At 43.3% G+C, this 12,846-nt stretch overlaps 1 protein-coding gene, 1 long non-coding RNA gene and 1 pseudogene across 3 annotated transcripts in view; 2 read left to right on the forward strand and 1 right to left on the reverse strand.

Moving 5' to 3' along the window:
• The window catches only part of LOC147026073 (uncharacterized), a 390,674-nt gene that overhangs the window by 62,718 nt on the left and 315,110 nt on the right, over positions 1–12,846 (forward strand). The gene's annotated exons all lie outside the window — the stretch shown is intronic.
• Positions 1–12,846, reverse strand: part of LOC147026074 (ribosomal protein S6 kinase beta-1-like) — a 75,593-nt gene that overhangs the window by 54,014 nt on the left and 8,733 nt on the right. The window lies entirely within an intron of this gene.
• Positions 10,342–12,347, forward strand: LOC147026075 (uncharacterized; annotated as a pseudogene).

Consider the following 12,846-nt stretch of genomic DNA (forward strand, 5'->3'; position numbering starts at 1 on the left):
GGTGTATATGTTGAGTGTGTGACAAGGAAGAATTGATTCAATTTTGGTGAAGATCCGAATCTGGATCCAGTTGAGAGAATTATTTAATTTTTAAAGTGATTCTTCACCATTAAGAGATAGGGCCAAAAACTATAGATAGCATGATAGTTGAAAAATGTATTGGGTCGGATACGTTCTTGTGGACCAGGCATTGAATGGTGGAGGTATGCGCTCTACCGAGTGCCCTTCTAGTTTTCCTTTGGCTAATGATAGCTTTCAACTCATCATGAAAATGTTACTCCTGGGTGTCTCGCACTGCTGCATGTTCTGCCTTGAGCATTAATGACAAACCTAATGTTTCATATCCTTCATGAGTTCCATAACTCTGTTCTTGTTGGCCTGAATCTGAAATTTCATCGGACAAGCCTTCATGGAACTCTGCGCTTGAAGGCTCGGCATCAGTGTTTCCATCAGATATGGATCCAGCCTACAACCGCAGTCAGTCTTGACCAGTCAGAGTAGTGTTCAAGCAATTTGTCCACAACTTGACCCTCTGAGCCCATCGTCGTCATATTCGCATCATTTTGGCCCACAGGATCATCCTCTGGTATAGCCATACTGGTGGTTTATCTTGATGATGGCCATTCACACTACAGTTTTCACAATAAATAGGATCCCATCACTTACCGCTGGCTACTCAAACAGTCGCTTGCTGATAGCCCTCTAGAAGCATCGGCTGTGGTGTTTACTTACATCCAGTGATCAATCTCAGATTAATCTCTAATCACTGATATCCTATTGATTAAAAAGGTATGGAAGCATGTTGTCTCATTTTAGATATACCTGAGTACACACATCCTGTTCGTCAAATAAATTATCCATTTATGTTCAGCTCAAACTCATCCACCAAAAACTTGCTCATTCACACCGCAGCTATAACCACTGTAAGCTACATATGAGGAGCTGTGGCTTGCTTCAATGTAGCCACTCTTGCCTTTTCCAGAAGTAAAGTGCAATGTATTCTACCCTCGTCATCAATAAAGCGCATGTATGAATCCATTCCATATCCTTCGTCACTGGCATCTGAAAAATTGTGCAGTTTCGCACGTAAACATTTCCCCAAAATCTGGTGGCCTGATGCATCATTGAATAGTTAGCCTGCTTAAACATGGAAGATCTGCAATCCATTTCTGCCAGTTATGTAGGTTTGTCCCATATATTTATTGGTCCAAGTCGAAGCTATGATGACACAAGTCTTGAAGTAGAATATTTGCTGGCAAAACAAAGGGTGATGCAAGGCCAAGTGGGTCGTCGATTGAATGAGTGAGAGAGTGTTCCTCTTCTAGTGGATGACAGACTTGCAACGATTATCCTAAATCCAGTTATCTTCAACTGACCAGGACATCCCCAAAGCACATTCCAACGTCAAATCTTCAGTCTAGTTTAATGGATTTGACCTCCTTAGCTTACTAATCACAAGGAATCTATTACGTGACATCACGGTCATTACTGATCCACTTTGTCAGGCGAAACCCTCCTTTCTCACAAAGAGATGTGACACTTCGGATAAGAGCAACTGCTTTCTCAGCCACAGTGGACTTTGGGCAATTATCCACAATAGCATGGATCGGCATGTTTCACACCCCTCACCACACGTTGTTACAGAGGCACAGGCATCTTTGACCAAGCCTGCTTTCTCTGGTAATGAGGAATTGAGGGGAATGGTAGGTGTGGGTTAGTGGGGGTGATTATGGATCAGGGGTTGTGGGGGATGGGAGAATGGGGTGGATGGTGCTGGGGGGGATGGTGGGGGAGGTCAGCCAAATATATTTTGTGCTCTGACTGAACATGTACTGTAATTCAGAAGTCATAACTGAACGTGTATAAATAAAAATACACCCGTGCGGGAGTGACGGTCATCTCTGCGAGAAACTAGACTAATTGCATAAAACATTTTAAGTAGATTGCACATTTAGCACATCTATTCGATATATGAGCACGACATATTTTCAGTTTTGACTGTCAAAGATACGTGCTTCCACGTAATAACAAATGAAATCGATATTAATGTCAGGTACGGTTACGTCTCATTGATACACGAGATAAAATCTGTTTGGGCTTTCGCACTGAATTTTCGGTGACAAGCTATGCTGCAAGATATTCTAGGCATGGAGCAACTCATATTCTGAGGTCCGGCAATTGCTTGCGTAGGGAACAGTAATGTACGCATGATAAAATCAGGTGGTGTTCGGCATTGGGGACTAGATATGGTTGACTGATCAAGCATCAGAAAGTTCAATCCACAGACGAAGTATAGATCAGATTGGAATTTATTCACTGAAAAGATCATAAACTGATAAACTAACACGACGATGCAAGCACATACAGATGTTTTGATACTCGACAACGTTTCAGACACTACTCAATGCAGATGAACAATATGAACAACGCAGATCACCCTACAAGTACAGGTCCAATCAGAGTGGCCTCAAAATGAATATCACTCTGGTTAGATCCCGACCAGTAGGGTGACAATTTCCACTCAGGCGACTTACCTCCACCAGATGATTCTGATAGCTTCTATGACCTAGGCCTATGGCGATTTGCCGATTTGGTGGGGACATTCGGCTCCGAGTGGGGGTACCTAAAAAGCTATGCTATGGGCAGGCAGGCGGGCCACGGGCAGGCAGGCAGGCAGATTATATAATAGGAGTCACAAACCGAGAGTTAACGAATACCAAGCACAAGAACGACCTTTACAAGCATGAGTTCCTGTTACTAGGGTGTAATGTTCTCGGGTCAGGAGGGATTTTTGGCCAACTTTGAAGTCACGTGATGCGAAAACAAAAGCGAATATCGAAAAGCCGGCCCGACCAAATCTAGATATTGTCCCACAGATTCATATGCCACAATCAAATTCAAGATAACTGAAGAAATGTAGGAGGAGATAGATTTTGAAAATCGTCATTTTGCAACTATATGAAGCAGTTTTCTCAAAATTCAAAGTCACGTGACGTGTACGTATTCGAAGATATCGGTATTCTTTCGAATGGACATGAAAGACAAGGTCAGCTGCTATGCAATGACACCATTCACTAACTTTTACCATGCCCAGTAGAGAATATATAGCCTCCTGAAGGTAGGGCAGTTTTTGCAAACTTTGAAGTTACGTGATGCGAAAACGAAAGCGAAATTCGAAAATCCGTCCTGACCAAATTTAGATATTGTCCCATACATCCATATGCCACAATCAAATTCAAGATCACTTGAGAAATGTAGGAGGAGATAGATTTTGAAAATCGTCATTTTCGCATTTTTTTGCCAACTTTGAAGTCACGTGACACGAAAACGAAAGCGAATATCGAAAATCCGGCCCGACAAAACTTAGATATTGTCCCATAGATTCATATGCTACAATGAAATTCAAGATCGCTTGAGAAATGGTGGAGGAGATAGAATTTGAAAATCGTCATTTTCGCAACTTCAAAGGCCTCGTGACCTTGACCTTCGGTGACCTTGAAAGTCATACCATCGTGTACGTCTCATCGACCTCTATCAGGATCACTAATGACCAGATCTCCTGCTTCAACTTCATTGTGAACCGACGGATCGAAGGACATCGACACCCATATTATTAGATCATGCTCGAAGAGATGACCTAAAAAGTAACTGAGCACAATTTTATATTTATTTTAAATTATCAGTTAGAGCTGGACAGCAAAGACAACACATTATGAAAAACTTGACTGCCAGTCATGCAGAGCAGACTTTCCCCCAATACACCACTTTCCTTGCTCTTCTGATGGGTGTTTATTTTATATATTTCCTTTTGCCGAGATCTCAATCTCGATTAATCAAACCAAAGTAACCAAAAAACTTGCGCTCATGAATACAGGTAAGTCACGAATGTGTTAGGTGATATATATATTTATTTATTTATTTACACACACACACACACACACACACACACACACACACACACACACACACACACACACACACACACACACACACACACACACAGCGGGATTTGTTAAAGAAAATTTGAAGAAGACGTTTTGGTCACAAATATACATAACTATATACATTTGTTCCATTATAACAAGATAAATTTCGGAGAACTGCATTTACAGTTTCTTCATCAAACTGATCCAAGTTGGTTTTGGCGATATGACACAGAATAAAAGTTTGAGCAGCTTGGTCAGAAGACAGCCCCAAACAAGTGCACATTCATCCTGAATGTTACTGGCTCTTTGCCAAAGTTATCATTTGGCCACGATAGAAGCCGAAGACAGTCACGATATTCTGTCGGAATCTTCACTTGATGGAACATGGCTTCTTTGTCCCCCATTACTGCTATATGCTCCTGTATAAAGCAGGGTAAGACACCAACAAGGTTATGATCTTGCCAAAACGAAGTTTTTGCAAGATATGTTAGTCAGCTTGTATGTTTTTTTATCTTGCCAAAACGAAGTTTTTGCAAGATATGTTAGTCAGCTTGTATGTTTTTTTTTTGTTTTGTTTGTTTGTCTGTAATCACGTATAAAAAATTCTGCAGAGCACAGTTATCATCGGAAATTTTTGTAACTTCGCATATCAGAGGCCTATAGAGGTCCCTTTCATTGCACAAAATTTTGAAGGTCAAGGTCAAAGGTCAAGGTCACTTTGGCGCAAATCAGGGGAGTCGACGAAACCTTTATTTTTTGAGTAATTTTGATCGGATCGTCTTCAAACTTCATGGGAATAGAGTTCATGGTCTGGTGCTCAGCTGATGAATTTTTGGTGGCAATTGGCCTTGACCTTCATATGTTTTTGTTTTTTTTTGGTCTGTAATCATGTATAAATCACTCTGCAGAGCACAGTTATCATTGGAAATTTTTGTAACTTCGCATTTCAGAGGCCTATAGAGGTCCCTTTCAGCGCACAAAATTTTGAAGGTCAAGGTCAAAGGTCAAGGTCACTTTGTCACAAATCAGGGGAGTCGACGAAACCCTTATTTTTTGAGTAATTTTGATCGGATCGTCTTCAAACTTCATGGGAATATAGTTCATGGTCTGGCGCTCAGCTGATTAATTTTTGGTGGCGATTGGCCTTGACCTTCATGGTTAGCACCTCAGGTCAAACATATTTGACCCCAAGGTCAAATTTTCAAGTTTTAGGAACCATATCGTGTAGTACCTCAAATTGAACACCTCGATGAGTGCTTTCTAGATATGTCAAGCTTGAGACATTATGACGTCATTTGGTGACGTTATGAGGCAAAAGCATATTTTTCATGGTTACTCTGTAGAACGATTCTCATCGGAATCTCTTGTAGGCAGATATTCCTCAAGGAGTCACTCCTGGTGGATAGCAGCTCTGTTCACCTCAGTGTGACCTTAAAGAAGTCACACGTGGTCACCTTTTGGCAAGATACGGGTCACCCTACGGGTGACATTGGTTTATTTATTAATTTTTTTGACTGTAATCACGTATAAAAAATTCTGCAGAGCACAGTTATCAATGGAAATTTTTGTAACTTCGCATATCAGAGGCCTATAGAGGTCCCTTTCAGCGCATACAATTTTGAAGGTCAAGGTCAAAGGTCAAGGTCACTGTCGGAAATCAGGGGAGTCGACGAAACCCTTATTTTTTGAGTAATTTTGATCGGATAGTCTTCAAACTTCATGGGAATATAGTTCATGGTCTGGCACTCAGCTGATTAATTGTTGGTGGCGATTGGCCTCGACCTTCATATTGTTGCGAATTCGCGCCCGCCGGCGTGCGATCGGCCGCTCGACTCGAATGGCGGCCGCCTCGCCCACCGGACGGACAATTCAGTCGTGACGCTCTCGGACCAACGCCGGGAGCTAGTCACGGGTGGGGGTTTAACCTCACCACGATCGTGCCAATTACCCACCCGCGCAAGATAGGGTCGCTCGCCAAATTCGATCTACCTAAGTACCTGTGCGAATGGTCGACCGGGTGATCGCACCACGCCGCTGGCCGACTCCAGACACGGACCGCTTAAGCGGTCCGTTCTGTGCTATCGGGATAACCGAGCGGTGTTATCGTCGGCCTCGACGGTTCCGATTAATAATTATCGGACGTATTAAGCCCACTACGAACCCTTTACGTGAAGCAGGATGGAGGGTCAATAAAGAAAAGACGAAGCGAAGCGGGAAAACAGTTCACACAATGCACATTTATGACGCGACACAGGGAAAGCACACATATACAGCCACACAGTCAAAATGCACCTATAGCAGTAAAACAAAAGCAACAATGCAGAGCTTCAACCGAATAAGACCGACACACGGAAACACTTAAACAGTTCTACCTTACAAGACACGGCGCCAACACACATTCACACACGGGATCCCGAAAAGAAATGGTGATTTCCCTTTGGGCCGTCGAGTCCCTCTCCTACGTCCGTCGATGTGGTCGCGCCTGGCCGCGACTCCGTGCCCTGGCGTGGTAGGCGCGTCCTCTCCGGCATGCCTCGCGCCGGCACGTGTTGGCCGCTCGACGCCACGGACGGAGTTTCCGGCGCTATCCCAGCGCGGATAGAAGGGGGGGGGGGGAAGCGTTGTCGCTCGAGGTCGCGGTGTGGGGAATGGCCGACGCTCCGTCCCGCCAGCGGGGTCTCGGGACCGCCCCACAAAAGACCAGGCCAGCGGCCACCAGGAAGAGAAGAGGATGAGCGAGCCGGAAGACAGGAAGAGAGCAAGAACAACAACAGCGCTCCTTCCGTATCCGACTTTTTTTTTATCCCCCGGGGCTCCGCCCTTCACTCCGCCCCCGTTTTCGGCTCCACCCTCCTTCGAGAGGGTTCTCGAAGAGGGGCGTTCCCTCACCCCGACCGCCTCACGCTGGTCATCCACCAATTGGCGGCGAGCTGCCCCTTCCCCTTCTCCTCCCTCACACCAAGCGCGGAGAGGAATGGCGCGAAAAACCCACCAGCATCGTTGGCAGTTTTTGTCCATTTTAAATAAAAGATAGGGAAAGAAAAACGACTTACTCAAAGCGTCGCAGCCCAGATGGATCACACAAATTCCCTCTATACAACGGATTTGGGCTAACTACACATGTACTTAAGAGATATCTCACCTACGGGACCTGAATGGTGGTTTGCGAATTTCCACAGCCGTAACAATGTTTTTTTTTTATCTGTAATCACATATAAATCACTCTGCAGAGCACAGTTATCATTGGAAATTTTTGTAACTTCACATATCAGAGGCCTATAGAGGTCCCTTTCAGCGCATAAAATTTTGAAGGTCAAGGTCAAAGGTCAAGGTCACTTTGTCGCAAATCAGGGGATTCTACGAAACCCTTATTTTTTGAGTAATTTTGATCGGATCTTCTTCAAACTTCATGGGAATATAGTTCGTGGTCTGGCGCTCAGCTGATTAATTTTTGGTGGCGATTGGCCTTGACCTTCATGGTTAATGCCTAAGTTCAAACATATTTGACCCCAAGGTCAAATTTTCAAGTTTTAGGAACCATATCGTGTAGTACCTCAAATTGAACACCTCGATGAGCGCTTTCTAGATACGTCAAGCTTGAGACATTATGACGTCATTTGGTGACGTTATGAGGCAAACGCATATTTTTCATGGTTACTCTGTAGAACGATTCTCATCGGAATCTCTAGTAGGCAGATATTCCTCAAGGAGTCGCTCCTGGTGGATAGCAGCTCTGTTCACCTCAGTGTGACCTTAAATAAGTCACACGTGGTCACCTTTTGGCAAGATACGGGTCACCCTGCGGGTGACATTGGTTTATTGGTAAGGTTGGTCCCTGGAATCAGAAAGTCATTCAATGTTCCTTGATACAGAGCCATACCATCAAAAACAACTGATTTTCTCATGCTTCTTTGGGTGATAAACCCCATGATGGGGGTTGTAGCAAACTGGACCATCATCTCTCAATTACTCCTTGGGAACCCTTTCTGCATTTAATCCCTTTTGAAGATTATTTGTCATAAAGATATTGTCATCGGCATGGAATTTAGGATATTTCCTCCTTTTCTTCTCTTCTCCAAACTTCTGGCTTGATGCACTGTTTGTTCTTTGTTATTTGGCAACTTCACGTCATCGTTTCAAAAAGGTAATCCAATTTTGTCGTGTCCACCTGTCAACTACATGGAGTGGCTAGTTCATCTTCTCTAAGAACCTTTTGCCTTCTTGTGAATGTTCCCTCTTGTTATCTATTATTTCATTCCGGAAAGTCAAAGTTCATGGAATCTCTTGTAACCCTGCCAAGCTATTTCAAGTCTTGTACTTCTTGTATCGTGATCATCTCTGTGTGATCGACAGAAAATGCGCTTCGCTCTATACGTTCAGGTTGATATGTCGAACAACATTATTTCTATCCACCCTAAAAGTGACCCTGTAAAATGGGAACTGTCCTTCGAGCCAATCCTCATCTCCAAAAGGATGTAACATTGGGTACGTTGTTTCCGATGAGTAAATCCACTTCAGCCTTGAGCTGACAGCATCCTGCAAGTGAGGCCATCAAGAGATGTTGCTGGAAGCAAGGATGTGGTGCTGCGATACCGGCATTTTCTCCTTTGTATACATTCGAGGAAGCTCAATGGTATTTCCATTCTGCAAATCAATTACTCGAATACCCTTTTACCATCTGTGTAAGCATTGTTCTGTATGTGGTATTCCCATTGTGTCTAATGTTATTTGCATTCCCTTGCCACTACCTATCTGCTTCAATAGATCTTCAGAACAAAATGTCACTACTACCTGGATCTAAAAAGGCATAGGCATCAATTGCTGCAATTTCATTCTTCATCTAAACTCTGACTGGCATTACTGTCATGGTGCATTCGCCTTCTCAAGCCCCCATGTAACTACCTTGATCACTTGTAGGTCTAGCACAGGAATGCACGCACAGGATAGGAATCCTTGTACTTGGCTCTATTGGCCAAGTTAAGTACGACTTGCATAAAGCCAAGAAAGAGTTAATATTAACATGAGAGCAAAGTCCATGGCACACCATCGCAAATCCCCATGCTTCCCACTTAAATTAAAGTTGAAAGATGGCAAAAGGTTCCACCAGCAATGACGCAATATCAATTTTTTAGTTTAATTTTTTTTTCCCCTGTGACCCTAAGTCCTCACCACCAGAGCATGAACAGCGAGTCAAATCCAAAAAAATCGTTACACATTTCATGCGTCCCCAAATTTTGATTGCGTATACAGTTTCATGAAAAAATGTATTTAAATGTGCCCCCAATTGCATTTTTTTGGTACTTCCCCTTTAGACACTGCCCCAGTGGGCAGGACCAAAAGTGAAACTGCTCTTGCACCTTCATGCCATGTGGTGATCACAACTACTAAGTTTGGTGAATTTATGCCCAACTGTTTATGAGATAGTGTGATGGACGGACAAGTGGAGCCGATTACAATATCCCACCCTGTTTTTTATTTTCAAAAAGTGTGGAGATAACGGTATGCATTATATAAAAACACAAAGCATAGCAGTATGCACCAAAACAGTAACTTATGATCACGTGAGCATCAGTCATGGCTGCAACAAATGAAAATGGTATTTTGTCGTTACAGGTAGCGAGGAGGTCCTCTCTGTCCATTTCAGGTCTATTATAATGCACATCTGGATCTCATGGTCACTGTTTCTTTCCAATTGTCACTTACTTGCTTCGTCTGTCCACAATTTGGTTGTAGTGATGCTCATCAACAGCTGTAATTACCTGAAAGTGACTTAGTTGCATCTTTTTGGACTTTCCATCGAAGCTAACTTGTTCAAGGAATTGCTTCTGGCATTACATAGGCTGCTGAGAAAGGGCCATCAACAACAGGTTTGTTGTTTCAAGCACACAAAGTAAATCAGCTGCAGTTGTTCTGAGCCTGAGATACCAAGATTGCAGTACTGATATAGCATTCAACACCTCTTTCAGAAAATGCGTGAAGTGCACAATCTGAAAGTCTTTGAGTTTTTTGGCAATGAAAACTGCTCATCCCTTCACATCAGCAGTGGATCACTCTGGCTTGGACACTCAAAGTGCTAATATAGAACAACACGACGATCTACGAGTATTCCCAGTGTTCTTATAATATGCGGTACCCATCTTGTACCAAGACGAGCTGGTTTCAAAACATCGAACAGCGCTCTGTAATCGTGCAATGCTTTCGGTAAATAGTGGAAATGCTTGTGAAGTTTCTTGAGCATGCCACAAACTGTTTTAAGTATCTCTTTCCTCTCTTCACTTTTTGCATGCTTCGCACTTCCACTGTTCTTTCCACCAAATAAGTCACTGATAGTTTTCTGTGCCATTTTCATCCAACACATGGGAATTACTGAAGATGGCAAATGAAATACGAAAGGTTATCTCAATGGTGATGGGTGCAGCGTACACACTGCCTCTACACTACTGTTGCTAAGCCATTAATTTAAGTTTTTTTTAAAGTTTATAAGTGATAAAATCCTAACAAAAACAGGACGTGGTTATATTGTTTATTGTTCAGTGGAAAGACATGTTTATTTCAATTGTCAATGAGCTGTCCTGCCGCATGTCAGGTGAACCTGTTGTTTTGGCAACAGCATTACAAATCAATATAGCAGGTCTTGTGCTATGAGCATGTGGGACAATACCATTATATTTCTTTGAAGTTTTCGCTGGTATGCAGGGTTGGTCAGATCTAAAATAATCCTCAGTCGCTAAAAATCACTGAGAGTTATTAAAATATAGGGTCGAAGGCTCATCGTGAAGCCGAGTACACAAATCACTTACACACGCCATCAAATGCACAAGACGATACCGGACTTGACATCAAACAGGCATTGTGGTTGGGGTAAGTGACATCATTTCCAAGGATACACTGGTTAATGGTGACGCCATATTTATGACACACTCGACTCAGAGGAGCAATGAAGCAGAAATTTCCTCCCCATCGATTGAAAAATAACTACAGTTGAGGTTAAGATATGTCCAGTTTATTAAACTTCCAGGTGGTAAAATTGACCTGTCCCTTCGTACAGGTTTATTGATGTTTTCATTATCTGACGGACAAAATTGCCTGTCCCAGACAGACAGTCAAACAGCCGTTAATGTTGAGTCCGGCGATAGATATAGATTAGGATAGAGGATATTTGGGAGAATGGTACCTCATAATCCAAATTCGAAATTTACAAATGGATTGCAGGAAAAACTTTATAAGGAATAGTCTGACAATAACTCAAGAAATTCTGGTGTTGCAATACTCACACAAATAGATGACACACAAAGCATTTTTCTTCCTCACACATACACCAGGAGGAACTATATTTAATATCCTGAAGAGTTGTCTGAAATGTCTAAAGAACATTTGGATCTGAGCTGCAAATGTGATTAATTAAATGGTGGTACGACGACCTCGAGTGCGGCAGGAAAAATGATGTAGGAATGGTCAACACAGCCATCTTGATTAAAAAACGATAACTCCAATCTTGCACTAAAAATAGGGGCAATACCCCCGGAGAAGCAATACCACTCACCTGGTAGTGGCTGGATAAGAAAACGATGAAACCACTGGTGGATAACCCACAAAATATATAACAGAGAAGAAAATTAAACTTCCAAGTGGTAAGGGGTAAATAAACTTCGGCAGCACGTTGGCAGCTGATTAGCGCCATGATGACGTTGTTGCGTCACTTACACTTCTGGGTTTGTTCCATAGGTCGCCGCATGGTAGACGCTTTGTCATGGCCTCCTGTTGAGGACATGGCATGCAGAGCATCTGGCGGCTGTGCTCAAGCACGCATCTCGCTTGACGAGCTGTTCCAAGCCATGTGGTCCGAGTCTCTCTGGGTTTATTGCCGAAGCTGTGACCGATCTGTTGAACATGGTCCTGACCGCGGCATCGCTTTGTCGGGGCCAGTCCAACTCGTCTGAGTGGTGGAGTCGTGTGGTGGCGGAGGGAGAATGGCGGTACGACAACCGTGGGCCAAGGGGAAGAGCAGCCGAGCAGGTGTAGCTCATGCAGCAGCACTCGGAGTGAGCTTGCCATCGGGGCGAACAAAGTGCTCTGGATGCTGGAGCGGGACGCACTCGGTCTCATGTTAATGTTTGAATGCTCCCGGGTTCTGGGCCGGAAGTTCCTGCTGCTCTGCGTCTGCAGGTTCATTCCTACGGCCAGTTTGCGGGGCCTAGGTGCATGGACCGCAACAGTGCTCGCTCTGTGCACCCTGAGCATTCAGAGGACCTGCTTGCCGTTTGTGGATACAGTGCAGGTGATCTCATCGCTGATGCCAGCGCTGTGTGTGCCCTGGCTGAATGAGCTTTGAGATGTGGGGACTCCGAGCCTGGACACCTTTTGTTGCAATTTTAAATGTCTATTTCTGCTTTCTTGCTAATTTGCATTCCATACATTTGTTTTAACGCAAAATATATATATATATATATATATATATATATATACATATATATATAAATATATATATATATATATATATACACATATATATATATATACATATACATATACATACACACACACACACATTGTTAAGGTTCTGGGAACCACATCCCTCTAACGCAATGGCATCCATCCTACAGTGGTCCCCAGTTATTTCATTAATATACATACAGATAGTCCCTTCCTTCTTGTCTCATGGGTCAAACAGGACAGTGCGTGTGTGAATCTCATAGTTCGGTCTGATTATATCTCTGACTTCATTCCTATTCTTTTCCTCTATTCCTGAGATAAATCCAAGCCGCGGCCACCTGTAAAAGCTACGGCCGTGCCCTTCACATAAGAATGCATCCTCACAGAAGACCAAAAGGAACAAAACACCAAACGCCCACGCTGCACAGAACATGTGCAGCACAGCGGTAATTTCCACCCACTGAGTGGAATAGATAGGAAGCACAAC

Source organism: Eptatretus burgeri, chromosome 5 (assembly GCF_056783735.1).
Source record: "Eptatretus burgeri isolate ZD-2024b chromosome 5, Ebu_testis_v1, whole genome shotgun sequence".
Classification (NCBI taxonomy): Eukaryota; Metazoa; Chordata; class Myxini; order Myxiniformes; family Myxinidae; genus Eptatretus; species Eptatretus burgeri.